The 12,053-nt window shown below is 32.7% G+C and overlaps 1 long non-coding RNA gene across 3 annotated transcripts; it reads right to left on the bottom strand.

The window, feature by feature from the left end:
- Positions 1–960: 960 nt before the first annotated feature.
- LOC127882109 (uncharacterized) lies at positions 961–11,776 on the bottom strand. Of its 3 annotated transcripts, none has more exons than XR_008050407.1 (7): positions 11,629–11,776; positions 9,133–9,284; positions 8,672–8,823; positions 6,108–6,329; positions 5,031–5,184; positions 4,751–4,885; positions 961–3,739 (listed from the first exon to the last, which is right to left on the bottom strand). It is a non-coding gene; the product is annotated as an uncharacterized LOC127882109 (long non-coding RNA). The 3 variants fall into 3 exon arrangements; XR_008050406.1 differs by lacking the exon at positions 11,629–11,776 and adding an exon at positions 11,446–11,581; XR_008050405.1 differs by lacking the exon at positions 11,629–11,776 and adding an exon at positions 11,437–11,571.
- Positions 11,777–12,053: the final 277 nt, after the last annotated feature.

Here is a 12,053-nt window from a genome sequence, read left to right on the forward strand (position 1 = left end):
GGTTATATTATGACCGCAAGATTGCCCCAATATTTCTTTATGCGATTCGACCGTAACATAGTCGGTGGGACAAAATGACGTACACAAGACCATTTGAGTTTTAAGAAGTTAAGGAAAATGTCTAACACGATTTTAAAATGTACGTTAAGGTATGCCTGTTTTTCATTTTCTGTTTCATAGTTTGCGAAATATTTTAATCAACATTCTTTTATTTTATTTATACTATTATATTCTTTATAATTAAACATATATTGATAATTTCCGAAATTCAAGAATGCTATGTATAAAATTATAACTTTTGTGATTTAAGATTTTATATATTTTTTTTGTAAGTTCAATTGAATATTTAGGGTCATTATTGTTAGCATAAAACGTTACGTTTCACGACAAATCTGCAGTTTGGTATCTAATTATTGTATTGCATAATTATTATCTTATGTAGTTGTCGGAATGTTGATATTTCACATCAATATGTTAGGAACGAGCAGGTTACATACACATTTGTTTAAAAGCAGACGGAACATTTATAAAAAAAAGTGTCAATTAAACATTTTCAATACATATTAATCAAGTACTGGAGTCGATATATTTACTCCCTAAATCGCGTCGTTTAACAAACGTTATTTATAACATGTTCAATATGTACACATATTTTTGAGCTTCCGTTTCTACGGACAATTTTGCAAAAAAAAAATATTATACGAAGAAAGCAAGAATTTTATCATACCCAAAATTATTTTTTGCACGAATATAACAACACGTACGCTGTTATTTACTTTCGCGTGCGTTCTTATTTACTATCTCGTGGCCTCTTTACAAACATCGCGTGACCGAGTAATAAATCGATAAATAAAGACATTCCTATTTCACAGTTATGCAAGCAGAAACAATACATGTTTGAACAGTATTATGTGTACAGGTAAAGGGTAAAACAAAAACATGGCATAACAAATAAAAATCTAGATTCCAGTTTTTATTTACAATTAATTACAACCAAGAAACGCGTGGACAATTCATGGAACATATGTATAGTACATAATTCATAACAACGCATTTATTTTTGTGAATACAAACAATACACGTTTACAATATAAAGAAGTGAAACTCCAGCTGCTGGAGCAGTATTGCATTCTCATTATATACAATTAGTTGGTCCTTTATTTAAGGCAAGTTACCAATGGCAAAAACAGTACAAAACAGCACAATACAAAGCAATATAAAGACATATAAGAATAAAGATGGGGTCACCGGTCAATGCAAAGCAATACTAAAATGAATTCATTCGATTTCCTTTTGACTGTTTATATCCCCAAACTTAACAAGAAATATCAAGATAGGTCGACACAAACACATCAAACAACTGACAAATGAATTTAGGTTTACACTCAAAATGACTACACTTCCAGAACAATATATGTAAGCTTGTTGCGATTTACCTGTAATTGTGTTCTGAAATTACCATTATAACATAAACACAATCTAAATAATTAAAGTTATTTACAACTTCGATGGGTGTGCTGTTGTGAGTCCAAGATTCCGTGGAAGGTACTCTCCAAGTTTACAATAATCTTAGTTTTAGAAGTATTAACTGTCTAACCGCAACATTATTATATTTAAGCAATCTAAATGAGTGTGTATTTTTTCTGTGATTTTACCTAAAAGCCATATCATCCGCAAAAACAACAATATTAGCACAATAACATCAATATTCAAACAAGACTGTATTTCGTTTTATTTCTTCATCAAATAGTGAAAAACACCACAGGCGACATACCATTCCTTTGACTTAATCCAACTACGTAATTAAAACAATCTGAATAGTAAAAACTTGAATTTACATATGATGTAACTTTTTCATACATATCTCTAATAATTATTATTACTTTCCCGTCGATACTGACTATATAATGTCAACCGATGTGCATTTCTTAGTATGAAACCAAAGTTTTTTTCATCAAATCGACGTATATAATATTAAACACGTTTATCGATTAATGAATGAAGAACATTGCATCTACAGTGCAGCACCCTTTTTGGATCGCGTGATACTGTTGGTGCAATATTTTTCCAGTCGTTTGTTAAATACCGCAATATGTTAATTCGACATACAGCGACATAATTTCGACATAAATTCTTCATCATAGTTTACATCGTTTGTGTAAACATTTTAATGATTAATTAATCCGAACGTCCTCCGTGCATTTCTGTGGGTAGCAAATCAAATTTAAAAAAAAATCATTAAAATACTACATACATTTCAAAAGACGCTAATATATCAACGCTGGCAAAAAATATTCGTTTAGCAAACCATTACGCTGCCACGATTTAACAGTACAGCTTTCAAATAAGCCTTAAGTTAAATTTGAAAAACTGTCTCTAATTTAATCCTTGTACATGTTTCTCTCAGTTGTTAATTTGAGCACGTACTTGGAATTTCTTATCTACGCCCTTTATTATTGCAGAATGACCAACGATTTTATACCTTTTTTGTTTGCATATTTTGCGCGCGTCGTGTTAGAATTGTAGATGTCAATATAAACTTAAACGCTGTATACAGTCTAAAGAATAATTGAGTTCGCACTGTGTATATGATATAAACTATTAAGTCCCTACAGAATATGTGAACACTCGATTCACGATAAGGCAATATAAAATATTGTGCAATGTTGTCTTTTCTAAAACCATATTGTCTGTTATACTTTGTATACAACAAAAGTTTCAGAAGTTTAGATGGCAGACACCAATGCAAATGCTTTAACAGATGTCAACTAAGTGTCTTAATATCCTTCCGTTGTACGTACTTTATCCGCTCATCGACACAAATAAACCGATTTAATTCAATCTGGTAAATCAAATGTAGCAGAAACCGCCTTTCCTACAGAATTAACCGCAGACACTTTTAATTCTGTTCCTCCAAGAAACAGCGAGACTGTAACCAAGTCATCCCTAGCAGGACAATCCACGGTTACTTTACCTAACTTAAAACAACCTGGTTCATCAACATACGTGGGGCTATTGTTGTCACAACAAAACAATTCTACAATTACATTCAGGTCGCCCGGAAAAGGCTCGTAGCATTTTATTGCGGAAATACTGTCTTGTTGCAGATCTTTATCCATTTCTATTAGTGTATCAAAGCATCCTGCAACATAACCCTTATGTTTGCCTATTTTGATATGACGTCCTGGGGTATGTAGTGTTGGATCATATTTTGCATAGAATCCCACACCGTAGGCGAACTTTGCTTTTCGCGAGCTTATCATCGTCGTGTTATGTCCATGTATAACTGCGCCTTTAAGAACAGCCAGACCAGCATCAGAAGGAACTATCAGCGTTTTCCCAGGAAAGCTGTGCTGCATCGCATCTTGAAATAACTGAGATTCAGAGAAGCCGCCAGCAAGAAGGATGTGGCTCACCTGACTGTAAGTGTGTAGAAGTTTTCTAACATGAGTAACAGCCTTATCTATTGATTCAGCAAAAAGGGATCGCATTATTTTAGCATCGACCTTCAATTTGTCCATCTCTTGCACAATGTCCTTTGCATATTTAGATTTTTTAATGGCTTCTTTTAAAGTCATACGTCTTTTCAATTTCACAATTTCGTTCAAGCTCATGGGTAAACTTAAAACGACTTTTGATGTTTCTTTGGATAAAGCCCGCTTTTTTATTTCAAACCTTCTCATTAGTTCAAGATAGTCGTCTGTGTGATTCCCTGTCCAATCAGAAAACACGCCCTCACCTGCAACGGTAATAATATTCTATAATGAAAGATTTAATTTTGTAGCCACACCTGTTTTGTTGGTCCGTAGGTGCTTACATCAAATCACTTCGATTGAATTATGAAGCCAAGTGCTTTTGATTATAAATACCAGTATGAACCCATAACATCATTACCAGTTTACGGGCTATTTTTCTATCAAAATACTGCGTATTTTTGTAATTAAATTACAAAATTCTTTTCGCTATTCCTGATTAATATGCTATGTCATAATGAACGTGGGCATTTCACGAAAAACTAATTATACAAATATTTATTTTTTAAGTTACTAAACTGAAGCCATATTCGTATTGGCAGTAAAGCTTATATATTATGTTATAGCTACATTTGTTATCAAAGGTTAAAACTACATTATGTAATTTACTTATAGATCACTAGTGTTGTTACCAAATAAGATATCTTAAGCATGATGTTTTATTAACCTAGCTATTTTATTCTCCGAAATTTCGAGTTTAGATAATGCTGACCTTGATCCCAAGCGACACATGTGCAATCACCCTTGCCATTACCAAAGCTTACGCTCTAACGGATTTATCAAAAATTTGCTTTGAGTCTTTATATAATGCCCTTTTCCTTGATTTCACGAATTTTGTAATCAATCCGAAGTTAAATACATACACTCGGTAAATTGTCTAAAATAAAAGACTGGTGTTTACAAATGTATTTTTTGCATTTCGTTTTTCCTATATATTTGATAATTTAATATATCTACGTAAATGATATTTCATTTAAATACTGATAATGAAGTTCTTGATAAGATAACATTGACAAGCGGGTGTCATTACAAATGTGTGAATGCCTTAATATAAAATGTAAATGCTGGTTTGTGAAAGTGTGTATTCGTAGTATATATATTTTGATCGATGCATATTATTGTATCTATTTTATATTTATGCTTGTTGTATGTGTATGTTTATCTTGAAATGCCTTACTATCGCCATATGAAGCCAGCGAAATGAATACACACATTACCTGCTAGTTCTGCCAACAGCTTTTCAAACGCTTGATCCACTTTGGTACCACCCCAATCACCGCCACTAGCTTTCTCCACTTCGCGCAACTTAAAACCTTATAGTACCTCATGAATTGTGATATCGATTGTTCCTCCTGCAAAGTCGGGCGACATTTATAAAATACAATTCGTCGCAATGCTCACCGAAATAGACGAAACAAAATGTTGTACAACAAGGGAAATACGTGAAAAACTAAATAAAAAGCTTATAAAAATTAAAAAAGAACATAGTAAACAAACCCCCGGCATCACAAATGAGATAGCATGTTCCAGGTTTGAAAGCGGATATCGAGGTTGAACCAGCAGTTGCTTTCTGGACAGGTAAATGTCGACAGTATATTGACACTGCCTCGGGTTCCAACGCCAAAACTAAACGATCATTCGGTATACCAGCCTGTAAAGTATATTGCAATCAGTTAATGCATTTCACTAGAGCCAACCGTATATAAATAAAGTAATAATATTCAAACGGGCATATCGACGGTATTGTCCACTTAAACATACATGTATTTTATCAATTATTATTGCCTCTGTGCAATATATTATTTAGAAACAATTATAAATCGATGTAATCGTTCCATAGCCAAAAAATTCCGTGGTGATACATACCTCAAAAAGTCTTACACGTTATTAGTAATTTTCTCCATTACATAACTGTAGTCAATAGTGAGCCTGCGTAAAGCGGTACTTCGTGCACATTTTATTCAAAAAGATTTTACGACTAATGCTTATTTCACGCTCCCGCGATATCTGTTTTTAAATAATCATACACATTAATATTATAATGAGCGTTTATAAAAAAAACGATACCTATGTGTTAAGCAGCCATTTCATAAATAAAATAAAACTCATATTAGCCATGCTCTGTGACAAATGGGTATAATGCATGTGCGTAAAGTGTTGTCCCAGATTAGCCTGTGCAGGGACGGCACTTTTTGTCTAAACTGGATTTGTGCTAAGAAGAGTCATTCTTAAAACAGCAAATATCATAAAAGCGGAAAGTTTTGTCCCTTATCAGCTTGTGTGGACTTCACAGGCTAATCCGGGACGACACTTTACGCATATACATTTACCCCCTTTCACAGAGCACGGCTCAGATATATTTTTACAGATAACATCGTATTAGCCGCCGATATGTCCCATGGATAAGGCAAATAGGTGCTTCAATATTATTCATTTTTTGTAAAATATTTAAATGGATATCTGCGTTTTTTACATGCATAGCCACTCCTAAATATTCCCTCAATTGAATAATTGTACATCTCACGGATAACTATTTGATATATTGTCAGATTACTAGTAAGTATTTATCATTACCTTTTTGGCAGCTTCACGCATAAATTGTTTCGATTTCTCTGTCCAAATGGCTGGGACTGTTATTACCCATTTAATGTCGTTTTCTTCAATATGGCCGACGACTTTTTCTCCGGAATTTTTCATCATGTCGTTTTTGAGGAACTCAATAGCCAATCCAAACAACGTAATTGCGTCCAATGGTTTGCCTGTTTCGTCATCAATATTCAGATCTTTTCGAACTGCCTGTAAGAAATACATACTAATTATCCCTTATGGTATCCCTTCCCGCCCCCCCCACCCAAAACTAGAAATGTGTCCACGTTTGCCCCCACTATACATTGTATTTCACTGGAGTCTGTGTTTACGTGAACATTTAATACAGTATATAGAAACCATTCGTTTTTAAATGTTGCTTCACTAAAGGATCATTTTAACAAGTGTGACATTCGCATTTAAAAAAACAACATGGTAAATACAACATGTTGTGTTGAAATGATTAAATATTTTACCAATGCACTATACAGAAGAAAGACTTATTGTCATATAAAGACTTTGCACACACTTGAAGTGCCAAGACATGATTGTTTCAAGCGACACATCGCCCAGATATCATGATTATTTGTGCCAATTTATTTCGAAATCTCATAATGCACGACAAAGTTATTGGCAATATAAGTAATATGAACACAAACCAAGTTCCACCGTGACCTTTACCTTTGAGCGAGAGACACGAATACTGCAAGCAACGCGTTCTTTTCATATAATGATCAGTTTTACAAATATATATTGATTTTCCATCACGCACACCAAAGTTTTGGGCCTGACGCAATCTTGCACTCTCACTACATACATATAAGGAATATGTTAACAAAAAAATAAGTGTCCAATGTAACGTCGATCTTCAACGAGCGACATGACATTGATCTTGAAGCCAGGGACGAGGATGTTTTGATGTGATGGTCGTGTATCCCAATTAATTTTAAAATACCTTTGAGCACGACACAAAACTCATATGGTCCACTGTAACCTAGATGTTGAAACCAGCGACATTGTTTTGCACCATAAATATTGTCACCGTATAGAAAGTTGATTGAGCCAATTTATTTTATGCTTTCCAGTAGTTTATAAGGAATTATCTGTTACTTAAAATTGATATTTCACTGTTTTAAACAGTGAAAAATAACAGTGAAAAATATTGATATTTTCCCTGTTTCAGTTAGATACTGGAACTACTTCCTCATTAACCCCATGGTGAGTCTCAATTTTTAATTTTCATTCAAAGGATACTACTCTACTTAAACCTGAAACACATATTTACCTCCCTTACACAAATAACTACGCCAGTATATGCAAACCTATTAATTGCATAATAATTTAAATTGAACTATTGTTTGTTCTAATATTGAATGTATCAAGTATTTAATTTGAAATAGATATATGTTGAATAAAACATTGATGTTAATACACTTTTACATTTCTTTCAGATCTGAACTATTTTCTTGTACAGTAAGTTTTTGTGCGTTATAAAAACCCACGGGGAAACTTTATGAGGCAAATTGGGAAAATTAACATAACTAGAGATAACTACAAAAATAAGAATAAAATAAAAAGAAAATTCGTGATCATAGAAAAAATTTATTTTTTCACTCGTGGCTACGCCACTCGTGAAAATATAACTTTATATGATCACTCGTGAATTAAATTCGATATGCTACCGAAACAAACAAATATCCTCTATATATTTCCAAATCCGATTGTACATAATTAAGTTATTCGTCGGACGCGAACATGTACATTTACAAAAAAACATATAAGGAAACAATCCATTGTGATCTTGACCTTGAAGCGAGCAACATGGGTATTGCACGGGACACGGTTTCTCGATACGATGAGCATGTGTGCCTTTTAAGATTAAAATCCAGTTATGCTCGAAACAGTTATTAGCAAGGAAAAAGAATGTACTTTTACTTCATACATAAAAGAGAAATAAGCAGCAACAGTGCCAGCGGTATCATTGACATTGATGTTAGTGACATGGTTATTGTACGCGACAGATTGTCTTGACATGATGAACATTTGTGCCAATTTTAATTCAAATCCAAATATGTACAGCAAAGTTATGAGCCGTACACGAAATGCATCACACAGACACAAATACAAGCTCACACACACACACAAACACACACACATGCACACATACATCAACAGGGGGGCGGGGCACTGTAATTCCTTCCGCCCTTATCATGGCGAAGGCAAACAATATTATATTTTGATCATAAAGAAATACCGCTCTGTCTCAGTATTATAAAACAAAATTAAATCCATTAGATATGTTTAGTTTCTCTATAAACCGAATCATTAAATACATGCTCACAATTTAAAAACCGAATCACATTTTCGTACTAACGGTACCAATTGTAAGCCATGAAAACAAAGCTTTAAAGAATAGGACCGGTATGTTTGTTTTTATTCACATGTTACAATAGCAATAACTTTAATAGTAAATAGAAACAAATTGTTTAACAACCCGTCCCGGTATCGACATTTCTATCGCCAAAAGAAATTCGGACGACAAATACGTGTACCTTATTTTTAAATAGCTGCATCTTGAACCGTCTGAAGAAGTACCAAGACTTATGTTCACCTTCCGCTGCAAGCTCAGCGTACTTTGATTCTGCTTCATATCCAAACTTGTCCAACGTCTTTCCGTCGGGCTTAATTAACAAAGCGGTTGGAGCTGAAGCAGTTATCAAATCTAATGGATGACTTCTTATTCACAGATCTCTTATTGTAATGGTATACTTTCATCATACATTTAATCATAGCCTGAACTTAAATACAATACTGTATGTCTTATTATGTTTGCATTTACTTCAGGACTGCCAATAACATTCGACATATCCGTCGGAATGTTTTTAATTTGTATTTAGTATTTTGCTTTAAGTTTGCGTTATTTATTTTTCTGCTAGTAATTGCACATAAATAAACAGTATGAATTACCTTTTTTCAAACCTATGACAGTGTACTTAAAAAGTTTGACGCAAACCTTTCTGTGAAATGTTTGTTCCGCTATTCCATGTCCTAGCAGTAATCTTTGTTGGTTCTTGTTGAAAGTCATGTTTAAATGAATACGCCCAACTGGAAAACGTTGTCCCAAAGTCGATACTGGCCACTAAAATTGCCAAAGTAGAGTACTGTCTGAAACAATTTTAACACGAGTTTAATTATATCAGAGCATATTCTTACCCCTGGGAAATGGCATCAGGGTCCTTCCAATAGGAGATTTTAGGCGAAATATCCTTACCATAGGAATTTAACAGATATTTATATTTTACTTAAAATATTGAATATCTTATTAGTGTAAAGCTGCTACTTCACATGCCATTATATTAAGATTTACTAGGCAAAAACACTTGTTTGCAATCTCAGGAGAACGATTATCATAAAATTATGTCAATAAACAATAGATTTATAGCATAATAAAAATTCAAAACACATTGGACTTAACGCTATTTTTGGAAAACCCATCCAAAAATAATCTAGTCTACTAATTTGTGTTATGTTTATGGATAATAATCATATATTATGGTCGTTTATTTGATTTCAATAGCTTATTAAAAGTAGGGGTGTCATTTAATATTAATTTTGTTCTGTTATTCATAAATTGGTTTATCTATACCTTAAAATATGCATATTATACATATTTTAATAGCGTTGAAACATTATCAGTGTTCTTATTTCTTGCCTTTTTCTTATTTTCTTTACACCTGCATATATTTACATGACTCGCACATTAATAAATACAGTATTTCACAAACTTACAAGTGGTATATTTTATTAATTATTTTAAATATAAAGCCATTAAACGACAGTTTTATATACTCCCTCTTTCTATTTAACACATACTTGCGTAGGGATCTGAGGTGTCCTGTATATATAAATGTAACGAAGTTTGTTATCATGAATTTTATGGAAGCTTTTTCGCTTACTTGTAAGGAATGCAAATAACAACCAAAATCCACGTTGTTTTGTTTTATAATTTAAACGATATTGACCTTAAATCTTGTATCGGTATAGGAATATTAATCTGCCCGCTGTGCATTTAAGTTTAAAAGGTCGTTTGTATCTAGACAGCAGTACAGTTCCGAATACGGTTCATTTACTCACGTTGAAATATCGGTGTTTGGAACCATTGGGTTTATTAGTTTATTAGTTTGGACTAAGTTTAGCTCGCATTATGAATTAAAGTCTCAGTAAAGGTGAACATGATCGTAAGATTCAACAATTAAAGCAAACATTGACATGCTACGTACAACTGTAAAATTGAGGTTAAAGGATCGTTTGTCACTTGCAAAGAAAACTTCTTTTTATTTGCGGAAGCCTTTTAAAAAAAAAAAATCCGGACATAAAAGTAAAACTGTTTATATGCAGTGGTTTTATTTATTTACAAGTGTAACACGTTTTACGAAAATGTGTATTTCTGGCATTTATTAGGATAAGAAGGGCTTTCATAGTCGTTCATAAAGATTTGTTTACCGCTCTTATTTTTGAAATATATTATCTGTACAAAATGTATAAACTTAAATTCACCTAAGAGAATTAAAAAATGTTATTGCGTGAATGATTGTCTATTTGTTTTTGTTTTTCAAGTTGTTGTTCAGATGTTCTTAACAATTGTAGGCTTATTTGACGACCCCAAAAACTGAAATGCTTTATTGACTACAATAACTGAATTTCCCCTATTAACATATCACGACGGTGATTAACTTCTTCATTTACCAGAAACAATGACTTAAAATGTAAACAAGAAAATGAAAATATAACTAGTCTAATAACATTTATTTCCTGAAAATGGAAAAAAAACTATTCAGGCACAATGCTTTGTTTTTATGTATTGGTATAGTCATTATTTAAAATATCGATTGCTCATATTTCGTGCGATACATTGAGTGTGTTATTTTTTGTAACTGAGTGTAAGTTGACACTGTTGTTTAACAAACTTTTTTCGCATTTTAGTCATCATTGAACTTTTTTTTATTCTGTGAAGTATCGAATATGAATGCGAATGTTCACCAATTATTCCAAAATTAATTTACATTTGCGGCACAATTTCAAACAAAACAAGACCACGTATTGTACAATGATTTGTGGTATATGATATTTTATATGTAAAAATCTTACATTAAATAAATAAAAATAGAACTGAAAATAATTTGAATATATGATTTCGATTCCAAATTGACCGCATTTCATGCAATAATGTTTACCGCATTGTTTTCAAACAAAGGTTCTTATCATCATAACATTTTAAACTAGCTGCTTGTACAAGGATAAAAACAATTCTAAATACCTTTCATACTTGATCTCCAGCAAGTCAGTTTATTGCGAACGCCGATGTCGAACTAATAAATTCACATTCAAAATTAAAGGAATAGATATTTGTTGCGAGAAATCGCCCAAATTTATAGTTAATCCCAAACCTACTTCCTCTTTCGATTTACCATATAATAACGTGAATGTTTACGAACACATACTTACATACCCATTGATCTTCTGTTTAAGGTGACCGTAAATTTTGAAGACCTTTTGAGGTATTGATTTTGTAACAAAATACTACAAAGATATACACTGTTCGGTTTTGTAGAATGTTGAATTTCGGAATATTCGTTGAGATTTTGCGTTTGTACTTTAACATGAACATGCGCGTGATCGATACTAAGCGGGATTTATTTATTCTCGTGAGAAGATGGTCACGTACAATAAACTTCGAACTTGACGAACTTACAAATAAATGCAACACAGGAAAGACAAGCTTAAGAAAGTCTTCACAAACTTTAATTTAAAACTGACATGAAAATGAAATATCGAAATCATTTATCGAAATGAATCACAATCGACAGCTAGCATTTTATATATACGCTGATTACTAAATTAAAAAATTGTTGCTGTCTATTTTCCTGGACATCT

The sequence above is a fragment of the Dreissena polymorpha genome, chromosome 5 (genome assembly GCF_020536995.1).
Source record: "Dreissena polymorpha isolate Duluth1 chromosome 5, UMN_Dpol_1.0, whole genome shotgun sequence".
In the NCBI taxonomy this organism is placed as follows: Eukaryota; Metazoa; Mollusca; class Bivalvia; order Myida; family Dreissenidae; genus Dreissena; species Dreissena polymorpha.